At 47.9% G+C, this 16,792-nt stretch overlaps 1 gene segment (V, D, J or C); it reads right to left on the bottom strand.

The window, feature by feature from the left end:
• Positions 1 to 1,525: 1,525 nt before the first annotated feature.
• LOC311273615 (Ig lambda-1 chain C region-like) lies at positions 1,526 to 3,063 on the bottom strand. The segment is given in 2 exons: positions 3,032 to 3,063; positions 1,526 to 2,111 (listed from the first exon to the last, which is right to left on the bottom strand).
• Positions 3,064 to 16,792: the final 13,729 nt, after the last annotated feature.

Genomic DNA, 16,792 nt, shown 5'->3' on the forward strand with positions numbered 1-16,792 from the left:
CTGGGAACAGGGCAGAGCTAACGAGGCTGAAGCAGGGCAGGTGTGGAGGGAAAAGCAGGCCGGGGAGGAGCACAGGAACACAGGAGGGAAACAAAGTGCAGACAGACCACAAACATCCAGAAAACACAATGAAACCAGACAGAAATGTCAGGACCACGACAGCTTTAGAGGTGTTGATGGTCAGATTTACTTGCCTATAGGGACATGCCAGCTGTTTTCACATGTTATCAGTCTTTGTGTGAAGCTAAGCTAAGCTGAAGTTTGCCAGCAGGGGGTGATATAGACCTGTTAATGAGGACAAAGTCATGTGAGATCATAAAGATGTGAAATGCAGGATGTTTAAAATGAGGAGAAGAAATGTAAAACAGCTCAAAGTCTAAATGTTCTCGATGGACTTTAAACTGTCCAATGATCCTCAAGATGATGAGCTGTCACTCCACCTCACCTCCTCTTTTTCTGTTTCACATGAACAGGTGTGTGTTTGCCTTCTTAAATATATTTTGCATGATTTTAATGCATCACTGCTCCTCAGAGTTTAAGTTCTTATGTCACAGAGAGTCTGAACTGTTTTCATGCACTCACACTGAAAACTGCATCAGGATGATGTCGCCAATAACTCTGATTGTCGTGTTGGGTTTTCTGAGTCAGGGTGAGAGATTTTGAAAACGTTTGGTGCAAATTCAGTTTGTTCCTTCCACTTAATTTTTGTTTAACTTGTTTAATTTTTATTCACAAGATTTGTCATTTCTCATTTCAGAGTCTTCTGCAAACAACTTTCTGACTCAGGCTGACAAATCCAAGTCTGTTAGTCTTGGAGGGACTGTGACCATCAGCGCCACAGGGAGTTCAGATATTGAAGATGATCTCAGTTGGTACCTTCAGAAACCTGGACAGGCGACCAAACTCCTGATATACAGGTCATCAACTCTAAACTCTGGAACTCCGACTCGATTCAGTGGCGGTAGATCTGGTTCTCAATACACTCTGACCATCAGTGGGGTTCAGGCTGAAGATCTAGGAGATTACTACTGTCTGGGCTACCATAGTGATCTCACGTTCACACAGTGATTCAGAGCCGTACAAAAACCTCCTTCAGTTTGACTGAAGTGAAAACGGCCTGCTGCAGGTGCAGAGGGTTGGTGAAGAGACTGTGATGAGGAGAACTGGTCCAGTGAACACAAGAGTCATCAAGCAGAACCACAATGAATCTAAATAAAGCTGAAACAGACTCACAGACACTCTTCCATATACAGTTTTAAACTTCAGTGTCTCTGCAACAATTTTGATGCCAAAATGCAATATCAGCCAAGCTTCATATGAAAACAAAGAATATATACAACATATAAATGACCTCAAAATGTCTTGTTTTATCACATTATTGTGCAATATTTAATAGAGTATGTCATGTTGTACCTACATGATGAATCCAAAGTGTTTCATTCTCCACAGAGAGGAGTATCAGCTGGAGTTATGAAACCATTTTATTTCTTATGACTCTTCACAAGATAAAAGACCAAACGCTTCATAAAGTTATTGATCACTTCAAGCTTTATTAGCAAAAACATCAGTCATCATCATGACAGTTATTAAGCACACTCACATCTAGCTGCTGAGCTACACACATCACTCTCTAAGCTGTTGCTGTCCAACACTTTACAGCAGTGTTGTTCCCTGTCACACAAAGCTTTAGTTTCCTCTACAAACATTCAAACTCAGATTGATCAGAGCAGCAGGTGTGTTCCTCCTGCTCCCCCCACACACAGCTCCTGTCCTGGGCTTCAGACAGCCCCTCTAGGCCTGACACTGGCTCCTGCGGATAGACTCGGTCTGGCTGTGGTCACGATGGAGGACCTTGCAGTTGTACAGCTCTCCTGCCATCCAGCGCTCCTGGCTCAGGCTCAGGGTGCTGCTGCTGCTGTAGCGTCCGCTGCTCTCCACCTCTGAGCTGCTCAGGACCCCCTCTGTCACCTCAGTACCGTCCACCTCCCAGCGCACCACGGCTCCCGGAGGAGAGTAGCCGGTCAGCAGGCAGGCCAGCGTGGCCGAGCCCCCGGAGAGCTGCTCAGAGGAGGGGGGAAGCAGAGAGACGGAGGGCCTGACCATGGGGCCAGCTGGAGGGGAGAGCAGAGACACACAAGGAGCAGATTAACTTCCACTGCAGGACAGACAGCTGGACATGAGACACTGATGATACATGACAGAGGTTAACAGTACTGTGGATGAGCTGTGTGCATGATACTGTGATCAGACAGAGGAGAGCAGGTGACACATGGAGGAAATGAGGGTTTAACAAATAAAACTAAATGATAAAAGTTGATGTCATTTTGACTTTTAAAACAATTCATCTCCTACTGTGACACTCAGCATGAATCAGTAAGAATCAGACAATAAAATGCAACATGACTTTGGTGTAAATCTAATTCAACATTTAACTGAAATCTTCATATCTGCTTTATATTGTTTGACAATAAATAATTCATCCCTTCAGTGATTTTCTTGTTTAAAAATGTAACATCTGTACACAGTTAAAGACTTTGTCATCTGTCTGTTTCACTTCCTTTTCACCACTTTAAACTAACGAGCTGTGAACACAAACTACATCTTTACTGGATGTTCATGAAAACTCACTTATGTATATATAAACTCTACGGCATCAACGTTAGATTTTATACCAAACAACTGCTTACTTTAACAAATTAAGATGAAAGAACATGTTTTTTTCTGAGTGTTAGAAAGCTGCTGAGAGAAATGTTAAAACCAAAGTTTGCTAAAAAACAAATATTTATCGCAAAAATAAGAAAAGAAAAGTCGAAGTCTTTGTCAAATATTATACCACATTATCTATAATACTGAAACAATATTAATCTCAGCACAAAGGTTTCCAAACTGTTATCAGACCAGCTCAATTATTATCAAAAATATCCACAACATGTAAATTATACAGAATACATTCTTGTGTTATCACATTCTGACACAAAACTTTGTCTAATATTTTTAACGTTGCAGAAATAATCAAATCTGTGATACTTACAGTGAATGATGAGTTTGGTTCCTCCACCAAAAGTGTACCACAGTGACACAAACTCATTAAGTGGCCGTACAAAAACCTCCTGCACTGTGAACAAGCATCTATCCACTGAAAACACTCTCTGCTTTTCATATTAACACAGAAATATTCATATTTGTTGAATCTACAAAGATTGTTCAATGTTATGGATTGAAAATATTGAATAAATAAGAATCATTTCTTTCACTTTTCTTGACTTTTCTACTCCTGACAGAGAAACGATCACAGTCTCCTTGAAACAAAGTCATTTCTTCACAGTTTATATCAGTTGATACATGGTTAAATTAACATGATGCTTTTTAAATAATCATAATTTACTGATAACTCAGATTAAACAGATATTAAATATATTATTTATCTCCAGTAAACCCTGTGAGTAAATGAAAGGCAGACAAACAGACATATCATACCAACGACAGTGGACACAAACTCGTCCTTAAATCCTCAACTGCACTTCTAATATAAATATTTTCCTCTGCTCCATTAAGATCATAGATGGTGTAAATCCAAGCAGTATTTCTCCTGATTTTGTGTCCCACGTTGCCTTCAGTGTGTTGAGAGCAGAGAAATGATTTCCATAGAGAGGAGGCTTTGCATGGTCAGCTGATCCTCCAGTGAACTGAGAAGGTTTATAGTCCTGTGAGTTCAACACTGCAGGACTCAGATCTGTCAGTCAACACAGCAGAAAGCACAACCACCATGACTCTCATCACCATCCTCATCTGGACGCTGGCCTGCTGCTGTTTTACAGGTTGGTTCACTCAGCAACATTTCAGAAATGATGTGCTGCCTTTTCTCTCATTTATTTCTGCTGATAAATCAATGATTTGTTTTTGTGTGCAGGATGCAGCGGTCAGGTGACTGTGACTCAGCCTCCAGTAGTGGCATCTGCTCCAGGATCCACTGTCACTCTCACCTGTAACACCAACAAAGCTCCTTATAAATACACTAATGGTGAGGCTTTGTCCTGGTATCAACAGAAATCTGGACAGATCCCGAAGCTCCTAATAAAACTTGTGAGCACACGTGAATCAGGAACACCAGCTCGGTTTAGTGGCAGTGGAAGCAACCTCGCCTTCGCTTTGACCATCAGTGGAGTTCAGACTGAAGATGCAGCAGTTTATTACTGTTTGAATGAGCCCACTCTAACCAGTGTGGATGTGTTCACACAGTGATTTGTCGTCGTACAAAAACCTCCCTCAGTCAGACTGCAGAGACACTGAGCTGTTACAGCAGGAACCGACTGCAGCTGCTGAAGAGGAAGAGACTCTGACACAGACCACTGAACACAGAGCTGACAGGAGCCTCACCAAGCACACAATACTTATTAATAGAAATATATTAATATATAAAATATCACATTCAAAATTATCACTGTTATGATAACCAACATCCCACAATGTTTATTTTCACCTCATATTTTCAAGATCTGAAATAAGCTAAATATATGAAAAGTGTATCACATATAAATCCAAATATACAAAACCCTGTTACATAACTTATGTAACTGGTTCTTATCACAGAAAGGTAGAAGAACAAGATAATTCAGAAAAACATCACGTTTTCAGTATTAATGAGCTAGTGCTATCAACATTATGTCTGCCAATACATGTTAACCATAAGCACTAGCTAAGCTGGCTCGCTAGTCAAGCTAATCAGGTGAGCTAGAAAGCTTGTCTGTCAGTGTACATTGCATGAAGCTTTACTGTACTCGTATTAAAAAAACAAACAATGGCTATTTAGGGCAGTGTAGTCTAATTCATAAATTTGGCTTTTCCTCATGGCTGTTTAGTCTCATCTGGTCCCAGGGCAGAGACCATTGTTTCCCACAACTTTGTCTGAGGGCAGGTGAATCCCTCCTGGTCTCAGGGCAGAAGTCCTATTTTTCTGTTGTCAGGGAAAGAGACGTCCGAAGAGACATCCGAAGCTATTTCACCATAAGTAGTAGCCTAGCTGCTAGGCTGTTGTTAGTTAGCTAACTACCCACACACACACAATGCAAGCCTCCTAGCCAAACATTAACACTCATTCTACTATGGAAAAGTGTTATTAAGGTGTTAGTGTAGTGAACGTAGGCGAGTATTGAAGCTAACTGACTGTGGGTTCTGTGATGTTTGCCGATGTTGTATCGAGCTCTGTTTCCTCGTCCAGATTTGTTTCCCCTCGTCCCGCTCCCGTCCAAAATGGCCCGAAGATGAGTTCCCCCTGCTGTAATGGTCAGATTTAATGATATCAACCTGAAAATCACAGGAGTTATCTGTTGTGGGGAAAGAAGTCAGCAGTATGAATTTGAAAGATGTGTGAGCCTCCTTCCTATTGAATAGAGGGGGAACAGTATCTGACAGTAATATTACAAGCGGTCAGGATGCGTTCTCCCTGCTGTAATGGTCAAATTTAATGATATCCAAAGCTACCAAAGCTACCAAAGCTGAGACCAAATGTATGCCCTTGCTTTTTAGTCTCATCTGGTCACAGGGCAGAGACCATTGTTTCCCAGAATTGTGTATGAGGGCAGGTGAGGAAGTCGTATTTTTCTGTTCTCAGGGCAACGTAGTTGGAGAAAAGGGAGTCAACTGTCTCCTCTGGTCTCAGGGCAGAAGTTGTCTGAGGGCAGGTGAATCTCTCCTGGTCTCAGGGCAGAAGTTGTCTGAGGGCAGGTGAATCCCTCCTGGTCTCAGGGCAGAAGTTGTATTTTTCTGTTTTAAGGCAACGTGGTTGGACGAAAGGGAGTCCACTGTCTCCTCTGGTCTCAGGGCAGAAGTTGTTTTGTAGGATTTTCCTCATGGCTGTTTAGTCTCATCTGGTCGCAGGGCAGAGACCATTGTTTTCCACAACTTTGTCTGAGGGCAGGTGACTCTCTCCTGGTCTCACGGCAGAAGTTGTATTTTTCTGTTTTAAGGCAACGTAGTTGGACGAAAGGGAGTCAACTGTCTCTTCTGGTCTCAGGGCAGAAGTTGTCTGAGGGCAGGTGAATCTCTCCTGGTCTCAGGGCAGAAATCGTCTGAGGGCAGGTGAATCCCTCCTGGTCTCAGGGCACAAGTTGTCTGAGGGCAGGTGAATCTCTCTTGGTCTCAGGGCAGAAGTTGTCTGAGGGCAGGTGAATCTCTCTTGATCTCAGGGCAGAAATTGTCTGAGGGCAGGTGAATCCCTCCTGGTCTCAGGGCAGAAGTTGTCTGAGGGCAGAAGTTGTCTCAGGGCAGAAATCGTCTGAGGGCAGGTGAATCCCTCCTGGTCTCAGGGCACAAGTTGTCTGAGGGCAGGTGAATCTCTCCTGGTCTCAGGGCAGAAGTTGTCTGAGGGCAGGTGAATCTCTCCTGGTCTCAGGGCAGAAATCGTCTGAGGGCAGGTGAATCCCTCCTGGTCTCAGGGCAGAAGTTGTATTTTTCTGTTTTAACGTAACGTAGTTGGACAAAAGGGAGTCCACTGTCATCTTTGGTCTCAGGGCAGAAGTTGTTTTGTAGGATTTTCCTCATGGCTGTTTAGTCTCATCTGGTCCCAGGGCAGAGACCATTGTTTCCCACAACTTTGTCTGAGGGCAGGTGACTCTCTCCTGGTCTCAGGGCAGAAGTTGTATTTTTCTGTTTTAAGGCAACGTAGTTGGACGAAAGGGAGTCAACTGTCTCCTCTGGTCTCAGGGCAGAAGTTGTCTGAGGGCAGGTGAATCCCTCCTGGTCTCAGGGCAGGAGTTGTCTGAGGGCAGGTGAATCTCTCCTGGTCTCAGGGCAGAAATCATCTGAGGGCAGGTGAATTTCTCCTGGTCTCAGGGCAGAAGTTGTATTTTTCTGTTTTAAGGCAACGTAGTTGGACGAAAGGGAGTCAACTGTCTCCTCTGGTCTCAGGGCAGAAGTTGTCTGAGGGCAGGTGAATCTCTCCTGGTCTCAGGGCACAAGTTGTCTGAGGGCAGGTGAATCTCTCTTGGTCTCAGGGCAGAAGTTGTCTGAGGGCAGGTGAATCTCTCTTGGTCTCAGGGCAGAAATCGTCTGAGGGCAGGTGAATCCCTCCTGGTCTCAGGGCAGAAGTTGTATTTTTCTGTTTTAAGGTAACGTAGTTGGACAAAAGGGAGTCAACTGTCTCCTCTGGTCTCAGGGCAGAAGTTGTCTGAGGGCAGGTGAATCCCTCCTGGTCTCAGGGCAGAAGTTGTATTTTTCTGTTGTAAGGCAGCGTAGTTGGACGAAAGGGAGTCAACTGTCTCCTCTGGTCTCAGGGCAGAAATCGTCTGAGGGCAGGTGAATCCCTCCTGGTCTCAGGGCACAAGTTGTCTGAGGGCAGGTGAATCTCCCTTGGTCTCAGGGCTGAAGTTGTCTGAGGGCAGGTGAATCCCTCCTTGTCTCAGGGCAGAAATCGTCTGAGGGCAGGTGAATCTCTCTTGGTCTCAGGGCAGAAATCGTCTGAGGGCAGGTGAATCCCTCCTGGTCTCAGGGCAGAAGTTGTATTTTTCTATTTTAAGGTAACGTAGTTTGACAAAAGGGAGTCCACTGTCTCCTTTGGTCTCAGGGCAGAAGTTGTTTTGTAGGATTTTCCTCATGGCTGTTTAGTCTCATCTGGTCCCAGGGCAGAGACCATTGTTTCCCACAACTTTGTCTGAGGGCAGGTGACTCTCTCCTGGTCTCAGGGCAGAAGTTGTATTTTTCTGTTTTAAGGCAACGTAGTTGGACGAAAGGGAGTCAACTGTCTCCTCTGGTCTCAGGGCAGAAGTTGTCTGAGGGCAGGTGAATCCCTCCTGGTCTCAGGGCACAAGTTGTCTGAGGGCAGGTGAATCTCTCCTGGTCTCAGGGCAGAAATCATCTGAGGGCAGGTGACTCTCTCCTGGTCTCAGGGCAGAAGTTGTATTTTTCTGTTTTAAGGCAACGTAGTTGGACGAAAGGGAGTCAACTGTCTCCTCTGGTCTCAGGGCAGAAGTTGTCTGAGGGCAGGTGAATCCCTCCTGGTCTCAGGGCAGGAGTTGTCTGAGGGCAGGTGAATCTCTCCTGGTCTCAGGGCAGAAATCATCTGAGGGCAGGTGAATTTCTCCTGGTCTCAGGGCAGAAGTTGTATTTTTCTGTTTTAAGGCAACGTAGTTGGACGAAAGGGAGTCAACTGTCTCCTCTGGTCTCAGGGCAGAAGTTGTCTGAGGGCAGGTGAATCCCTCCTGGTCTCAGGGCAGAAGTTGTCTGAGGGCAGGTGAATCTCTCCTGGTCTCAGGGCACAAGTTGTCTGAGGGCAGGTGAATCTCTCTTGGTCTCAGGGCAGAAGTTGTCTGAGGGCAGGTGAATCTCTCTTGGTCTCAGGGCAGAAATCGTCTGAGGGCAGGTGAATCCCTCCTGGTCTCAGGACAGAAGTTGTATTTTTCTGTTTTAAGGTAACGTAGTTGGACAAAAGGGAGTCAACTGTCTCCTCTGGTCTCAGGGCAGAAGTTGTCTGAGGGCAGGTGAATCCCTCCTGGTCTCAGGGCAGAAGTTGTCTGAGGGCAGGTGAATCTCTCCTGGTCTCAGGGCAGAAGTTGTATTTTTCTGTTTTAAGGCAACGTAGTTGGACGAAAGGGAGTCAACTGTCTCCTCTGGTCTCAGGGCAGAAATCGTCTGAGGGCAGGTGAATCCCTCCTGGTCTCAGGGCACAAGTTGTCTGAGGGCAGGTGAATCTCTCTTGGTCTCAGGGCAGAAGTTGTCTGAGGGCAGGTGAATCCCTCCTTGTCTCAGGGCAGAAATCGTCTGAGGGCAGGTGAATCTCTCTTGGTCTCAGGGCAGAAATCGTCTGAGGGCAGGTGAATCCCTCCTGGTCTCAGGGCACAAGTTGTCTGAGGGCAGGTGAATCTCTCTTGGTCTCAGGGCAGAAGTTGTCTGAGGGCAGGTGAATCCCTCCTTGTCTCAGGGCAGAAATCGTCTGAGGGCAGGTGAATCCCTCCTTGTCTCAGGGCAGAAGTTGTCTGAGGGCAGGTGAATCTCTCTTGGTCTCAGGGCAGAAGTTGTATTTTTCTGTTTTAAGGTAACGTAGTTAGACGAAAGGGAGTCAACTGTCTCCTCTGGTCTCAGGGCAGAAGTTGTCTGAGGGCAGGTGAATCTCTCCTGGTCTCAGGGCAGAAGTTGTCTGAGGGCAGGTGAATCTCTCCTGGTCTCAGGGCAGAAATCGTCTGAGGGCAGGTGAATCCCTCCTTGTCTCAGGGCAGAAGTTGTCTGAGGGCAGGTGAATCTCTCTTGGTCTCAGGGCAGAAGTTGTCTGAGGGCAGGTGAGTCTCTCTTGGTCTCAGGGCAGAAATCGTCTGAGGGCAGGTGAATCCCTCCTGGTCTCAGGGCAGAAGTTGTATTTTTCTGTTTTAAGGTAACGTAGTTGGACAAAAGGGAGTCAACTGTCTCCTCTGGTCTCAGGGCAGAAGTTGTCTGAGGGCAGGTGAATCTCTCCTGGTCTCAGGGCAGAAGTTGTCTGAGGGCAGGTGAATCTCTCCTGGTCTCAGGGCAGAAATCGTCTGAGGGCAGGTGAATCCCTCCTTGTCTCAGGGCACAAGTTGTCTGAGGGCAGGTGAATCTCTCTTGGTCTCAGGGCAGAAGTTGTCTGAGGGCAGGTGAGTCTCTCTTGGTCTCAGGGCAGAAATCGTCTGAGGGCAGGTGAATCCCTCCTGGTCTCAGGGCAGAAGTTGTATTTTTCTGTTTTAAGGTAACGTAGTTGGACAAAAGGGAGTCCACTGTCTCCTTTGGTCTCAGGGCAGAAATTGTTTTGTAGGATTTTCCTCATGGCTGTTTAGTCTCATCTGGTCCCAGGGCAGAGACCATTGTTTCCCACAACTTTGTCTGAGGGCAGGTGACTCTCTCCTGGTCTCAGGGCAGAAGTTGTATTTTTCTGTTTTAAGGCAACGTAGTTGGACGAAAGGGAGTCAACTGTCTCCTCTGGTCTCAGGGCAGAAGTTGTCTGAGGGCAGGTGAATCCCTCCTGGTCTCAGGGCACAAGTTGTTTGAGGGCAGGTGAGACAACAAAAATACAAAAGTTGTATTTTTCTGTTTTAAGGCAACGTAGTTGGACGAAAGGGAGTCAACTGTCTCCTCTGGTCTCAGGGCAGAAATCGTCTGAGGGCAGGGGAATCCCTCCTGGTCTCAGGGCACAAGTTGTCTGAGGGCTGGTGAATTTCTCTTGGTCTCAGGGCAGAAGTTGTCTGAGGGCAGGTGAATCTCTCTTGGTCTCAGGGCAGAAATCGTCTGAGGGCAGGTGAATCCCTCCTGGTCTCAGGGCAGAAGTTGTATTTTTCTGTTTTAAGGTAATGTAGTTGGACAAAAGGGAGTCAACTGTCTCCTCTGGTCTCAGGGCAGAAGTTGTCTGAGAGCAGGTGAATCCCTCCTGGTCTCAGGGCAGGTGAATCTCTCCTGGTCTCAGGGCAGAAGTTGTATTTTTCTGTTTTAAGGCAACGTAGTTGGACGAAAGGGAGTCAACTGTCTCCTCTGGTCTCAGGGCACAAGTTGTCTGAGGGCAGGTGAATCCCTCCTGGTCTCAGGGCAGAAGTTGTCTGAGGGCAGGTGAATCCCTCCTTGTCTCAGGGCAGAAATCGTCTGAGGGCAGGTGAATCCCTCCTTGTCTCAGGGCAGAAGTTGTCTGAGGGCAGGTGAATCTCTCTTGGTCTCAGGGCAGAAGTTGTATTTTTCTGTTTTAAGGTAACGTAGTTAGACGAAAGGGAGTCAACTGTCTCCTCTGGTCTCAGGGCAGAAGTTGTCTGAGGGCAGGTGAATCTCTCCTGGTCTCAGGGCAGAAGTTGTCTGAGGGCAGGTGAATCTCTCCTGGTCTCAGGGCAGAAATCGTCTGAGGGCAGGTGAATCCCTCCTTGTCTCAGGGCAGAAGTTGTCTGAGGGCAGGTGAATCTCTCTTGGTCTCAGGGCAGAAGTTGTCTGAGGGCAGGTGAGTCTCTCTTGGTCTCAGGGCAGAAATCGTCTGAGGGCAGGTGAATCCCTCCTGGTCTCAGGGCAGAAGTTGTATTTTTCTGTTTTAAGGTAACGTAGTTGGACAAAAGGGAGTCAACTGTCTCCTCTGGTCTCAGGGCAGAAGTTGTCTGAGGGCAGGTGAATCTCTCCTGGTCTCAGGGCAGAAGTTGTCTGAGGGCAGGTGAATCTCTCCTGGTCTCAGGGCAGAAATCGTCTGAGGGCAGGTGAATCCCTCCTTGTCTCAGGGCACAAGTTGTCTGAGGGCAGGTGAATCTCTCTTGGTCTCAGGGCAGAAGTTGTCTGAGGGCAGGTGAATCTCTCTTGGTCTCAGGGCAGAAGTTGTCTGAGGGCAGGTGAGTCTCTCTTGGTCTCAGGGCAGAAATCGTCTGAGGGCAGGTGAATCCCTCCTGGTCTCAGGGCAGAAGTTGTATTTTTCTGTTTTAAGGTAACGTAGTTGGACAAAAGGGAGTCCACTGTCTCCTTTGGTCTCAGGGCAGAAATTGTTTTGTAGGATTTTCCTCATGGCTGTTTAGTCTCATCTGGTCCCAGGGCAGAGACCATTGTTTCCCACAACTTTGTCTGAGGGCAGGTGACTCTCTCCTGGTCTCAGGGCAGAAGTTGTATTTTTCTGTTTTAAGGCAACGTAGTTGGACGAAAGGGAGTCAACTGTCTCCTCTGGTCTCAGGGCAGAAGTTGTCTGAGGGCAGGTGAATCCCTCCTGGTCTCAGGGCACAAGTTGTTTGAGGGCAGGTGAGACAACAAAAATACAAAAGTTGTATTTTTCTGTTTTAAGGCAACGTAGTTGGACGAAAGGGAGTCAACTGTCTCCTCTGGTCTCAGGGCAGAAATCGTCTGAGGGCAGGGGAATCCCTCCTGGTCTCAGGGCACAAGTTGTCTGAGGGCTGGTGAATTTCTCTTGGTCTCAGGGCAGAAGTTGTCTGAGGGCAGGTGAATCTCTCTTGGTCTCAGGGCAGAAATCGTCTGAGGGCAGGTGAATCCCTCCTGGTCTCAGGGCAGAAGTTGTATTTTTCTGTTTTAAGGTAATGTAGTTGGACAAAAGGGAGTCAACTGTCTCCTCTGGTCTCAGGGCAGAAGTTGTCTGAGAGCAGGTGAATCCCTCCTGGTCTCAGGGCAGGTGAATCTCTCCTGGTCTCAGGGCAGAAGTTGTATTTTTCTGTTTTAAGGCAACGTAGTTGGACGAAAGGTAGTCAACTGTCTCCTCTGGTCTCAGGGCAGAAGTTGTTTTGTAGGATTTTCCTCATGGCTGTTTAGTCTCATCTGGTCCCAGGGCAGAGACCATTGTTTCCCACAACTTTGTCTGAGGGCAGGTGACTCTCTCCTGGTCTCAGGGCAGAAGTTGTATTTTTCTGTTTTAAGGCAACGTAGTTGGACGAAAGGGAGTCAACTGTCTCCTCTGGTCTCAGGGCAGAAGTTGTCTGAGGGCAGGTGAATCCCTCCTGGTCTCAGGGCACAAGTTGTCTGAGGGCAGGTGAATCTCTCCTGGTCTCAGGGCAGAAATCATCTGAGGGCAGGTGACTCTCTCCTGGTCTCAGGGCAGAAGTTGTATTTTTCTGTTTTAAGGCAACGTAGTTGGACGAAAGGGAGTCAACTGTCTCCTCTGGTCTCAGGGCAGAAGTTGTCTGAGGGCAGGTGAATCCCTCCTGGTCTCAGGGCAGGAGTTGTCTGAGGGCAGGTGAATCTCTCCTGGTCTCAGGGCAGAAATCATCTGAGGGCAGGTGAATTTCTCCTGGTCTCAGGGCAGAAGTTGTATTTTTCTGTTTTAAGGTAACGTAGTTGGACAAAAGGGAGTCAACTGTCTCCTCTGGTCTCAGGGCAGAAGTTGTCTGAGGGCAGGTGAATCCCTCCTGGTCTCAGGGCAGAAGTTGTCTGAGGGCAGGTGAATCTCTCCTGGTCTCAGGGCAGAAGTTGTATTTTTCTGTTTTAAGGCAACGTAGTTGGACGAAAGGGAGTCAACTGTCTCCTCTGGTCTCAGGGCAGAAATCGTCTGAGGGCAGGTGAATCCCTCCTGGTCTCAGGGCACAAGTTGTCTGAGGGCAGGTGAATCTCTCTTGGTCTCAGGGCAGAAGTTGTCTGAGGGCAGGTGAATCCCTCCTTGTCTCAGGGCAGAAATCGTCTGAGGGCAGGTGAATCTCTCTTGGTCTCAGGGCAGAAATCGTCTGAGGGCAGGTGAATCCCTCCTGGTCTCAGGGCACAAGTTGTCTGAGGGCAGGTGAATCTCTCTTGGTCTCAGGGCAGAAGTTGTCTGAGGGCAGGTGAATCCCTCCTTGTCTCAGGGCAGAAATCGTCTGAGGGCAGGTGAATCCCTCCTTGTCTCAGGGCAGAAGTTGTCTGAGGGCAGGTGAATCTCTCTTGGTCTCAGGGCAGAAGTTGTATTTTTCTGTTTTAAGGTAACGTAGTTAGACGAAAGGGAGTCAACTGTCTCCTCTGGTCTCAGGGCAGAAGTTGTATTTTTCTGTTTTAAGGTAACGTAGTTAGACGAAAGGGAGTCAACTGTCTCCTCTGGTCTCAGGGCAGAAGTTGTCTGAGGGCAGGTGAATCTCTCCTGGTCTCAGGGCAGAAGTTGTCTGAGGGCAGGTGAATCTCTCCTGGTCTCAGGGCAGAAATCGTCTGAGGGCAGGTGAATCCCTCCTTGTCTCAGGGCAGAAGTTGTCTGAGGGCAGGTGAATCTCTCTTGGTCTCAGGGCAGAAGTTGTCTGAGGGCAGGTGAGTCTCTCTTGGTCTCAGGGCAGAAATCGTCTGAGGGCAGGTGAATCCCTCCTGGTCTCAGGGCAGAAGTTGTATTTTTCTGTTTTAAGGTAACGTAGTTGGACAAAAGGGAGTCAACTGTCTCCTCTGGTCTCAGGGCAGAAGTTGTCTGAGGGCAGGTGAATCTCTCCTGGTCTCAGGGCAGAAGTTGTCTGAGGGCAGGTGAATCTCTCCTGGTCTCAGGGCAGAAATCGTCTGAGGGCAGGTGAATCCCTCCTTGTCTCAGGGCACAAGTTGTCTGAGGGCAGGTGAATCTCTCTTGGTCTCAGGGCAGAAGTTGTCTGAGGGCAGGTGAGTCTCTCTTGGTCTCAGGGCAGAAATCGTCTGAGGGCAGGTGAATCCCTCCTGGTCTCAGGGCAGAAGTTGTATTTTTCTGTTTTAAGGTAACGTAGTTGGACAAAAGGGAGTCCACTGTCTCCTTTGGTCTCAGGGCAGAAATTGTTTTGTAGGATTTTCCTCATGGCTGTTTAGTCTCATCTGGTCCCAGGGCAGAGACCATTGTTTCCCACAACTTTGTCTGAGGGCAGGTGACTCTCTCCTGGTCTCAGGGCAGAAGTTGTATTTTTCTGTTTTAAGGCAACGTAGTTGGACGAAAGGGAGTCAACTGTCTCCTCTGGTCTCAGGGCAGAAGTTGTCTGAGGGCAGGTGAATCCCTCCTGGTCTCAGGGCACAAGTTGTTTGAGGGCAGGTGAGACAACAAAAATACAAAAGTTGTATTTTTCTGTTTTAAGGCAACGTAGTTGGACGAAAGGGAGTCAACTGTCTCCTCTGGTCTCAGGGCAGAAATCGTCTGAGGGCAGGGGAATCCCTCCTGGTCTCAGGGCACAAGTTGTCTGAGGGCTGGTGAATTTCTCTTGGTCTCAGGGCAGAAGTTGTCTGAGGGCAGGTGAATCTCTCTTGGTCTCAGGGCAGAAATCGTCTGAGGGCAGGTGAATCCCTCCTGGTCTCAGGGCAGAAGTTGTATTTTTCTGTTTTAAGGTAATGTAGTTGGACAAAAGGGAGTCAACTGTCTCCTCTGGTCTCAGGGCAGAAGTTGTCTGAGAGCAGGTGAATCCCTCCTGGTCTCAGGGCAGGTGAATCTCTCCTGGTCTCAGGGCAGAAGTTGTATTTTTCTGTTTTAAGGCAACGTAGTTGGACGAAAGGGAGTCAACTGTCTCCTCTGGTCTCAGGGCACAAGTTGTCTGAGGGCAGGTGAATCCCTCCTGGTCTCAGGGCAGAAGTTGTCTGAGGGCAGGTGAATCCCTCCTTGTCTCAGGGCAGAAATCGTCTGAGGGCAGGTGAATCCCTCCTTGTCTCAGGGCAGAAGTTGTCTGAGGGCAGGTGAATCTCTCTTGGTCTCAGGGCAGAAGTTGTATTTTTCTGTTTTAAGGTAACGTAGTTAGACGAAAGGGAGTCAACTGTCTCCTCTGGTCTCAGGGCAGAAGTTGTATTTTTCTGTTTTAAGGTAACGTAGTTAGACGAAAGGGAGTCAACTGTCTCCTCTGGTCTCAGGGCAGAAGTTGTCTGAGGGCAGGTGAATCTCTCCTGGTCTCAGGGCAGAAGTTGTCTGAGGGCAGGTGAATCTCTCCTGGTCTCAGGGCAGAAATCGTCTGAGGGCAGGTGAATCCCTCCTTGTCTCAGGGCAGAAGTTGTCTGAGGGCAGGTGAATCTCTCTTGGTCTCAGGGCAGAAGTTGTCTGAGGGCAGGTGAGTCTCTCTTGGTCTCAGGGCAGAAATCGTCTGAGGGCAGGTGAATCCCTCCTGGTCTCAGGGCAGAAGTTGTATTTTTCTGTTTTAAGGTAACGTAGTTGGACAAAAGGGAGTCAACTGTCTCCTCTGGTCTCAGGGCAGAAGTTGTCTGAGGGCAGGTGAATCTCTCCTGGTCTCAGGGCAGAAATCGTCTGAGGGCAGGTGAATCCCTCCTTGTCTCAGGGCACAAGTTGTCTGAGGGCAGGTGAATCTCTCTTGGTCTCAGGGCAGAAGTTGTCTGAGGGCAGGTGAGTCTCTCTTGGTCTCAGGGCAGAAATCGTCTGAGGGCAGGTGAATCCCTCCTGGTCTCAGGGCAGAAGTTGTATTTTTCTGTTTTAAGGTAACGTAGTTGGACAAAAGGGAGTCCACTGTCTCCTTTGGTCTCAGGGCAGAAATTGTTTTGTAGGATTTTCCTCATGGCTGTTTAGTCTCATCTGGTCCCAGGGCAGAGACCATTGTTTCCCACAACTTTGTCTGAGGGCAGGTGACTCTCTCCTGGTCTCAGGGCAGAAGTTGTATTTTTCTGTTTTAAGGCAACGTAGTTGGACGAAAGGGAGTCAACTGTCTCCTCTGGTCTCAGGGCAGAAGTTGTCTGAGGGCAGGTGAATCCCTCCTGGTCTCAGGGCACAAGTTGTTTGAGGGCAGGTGAGACAACAAAAATACAAAAGTTGTATTTTTCTGTTTTAAGGCAACGTAGTTGGACGAAAGGGAGTCAACTGTCTCCTCTGGTCTCAGGGCAGAAATCGTCTGAGGGCAGGGGAATCCCTCCTGGTCTCAGGGCACAAGTTGTCTGAGGGCTGGTGAATTTCTCTTGGTCTCAGGGCAGAAGTTGTCTGAGGGCAGGTGAATCTCTCTTGGTCTCAGGGCAGAAATCGTCTGAGGGCAGGTGAATCCCTCCTGGTCTCAGGGCAGAAGTTGTATTTTTCTGTTTTAAGGTAATGTAGTTGGACAAAAGGGAGTCAACTGTCTCCTCTGGTCTCAGGGCAGAAGTTGTCTGAGAGCAGGTGAATCCCTCCTGGTCTCAGGGCAGGTGAATCTCTCCTGGTCTCAGGGCAGAAGTTGTATTTTTCTGTTTTAAGGCAACGTAGTTGGACGAAAGGTAGTCAACTGTCTCCTCTGGTCTCAGGGTACAAGTTGTCTGAGGGCAGGTGAATCCCTCCTGGTCTCAGGGCAGAAGTTGTCTGAGGGCAGGTGAATCCCTCCTTGTCTCAGGGCAGAAATCGTCTGAGGGCAGGTGAATCCCTCCTTGTCTCAGGGCAGAAGTTGTCTGAGGGCAGGTGAATCTCTCTTGGTCTCAGGGCAGAAGTTGTATTTTTCTGTTTTAAGGTAACGTAGTTAGACGAAAGGGAGTCAAC

This window comes from Pagrus pagrus, assembly GCF_965226575.1.
Source record: "Pagrus pagrus genome assembly, chromosome: 18".
Classification (NCBI taxonomy): domain Eukaryota; kingdom Metazoa; phylum Chordata; class Actinopteri; order Spariformes; family Sparidae; genus Pagrus; species Pagrus pagrus.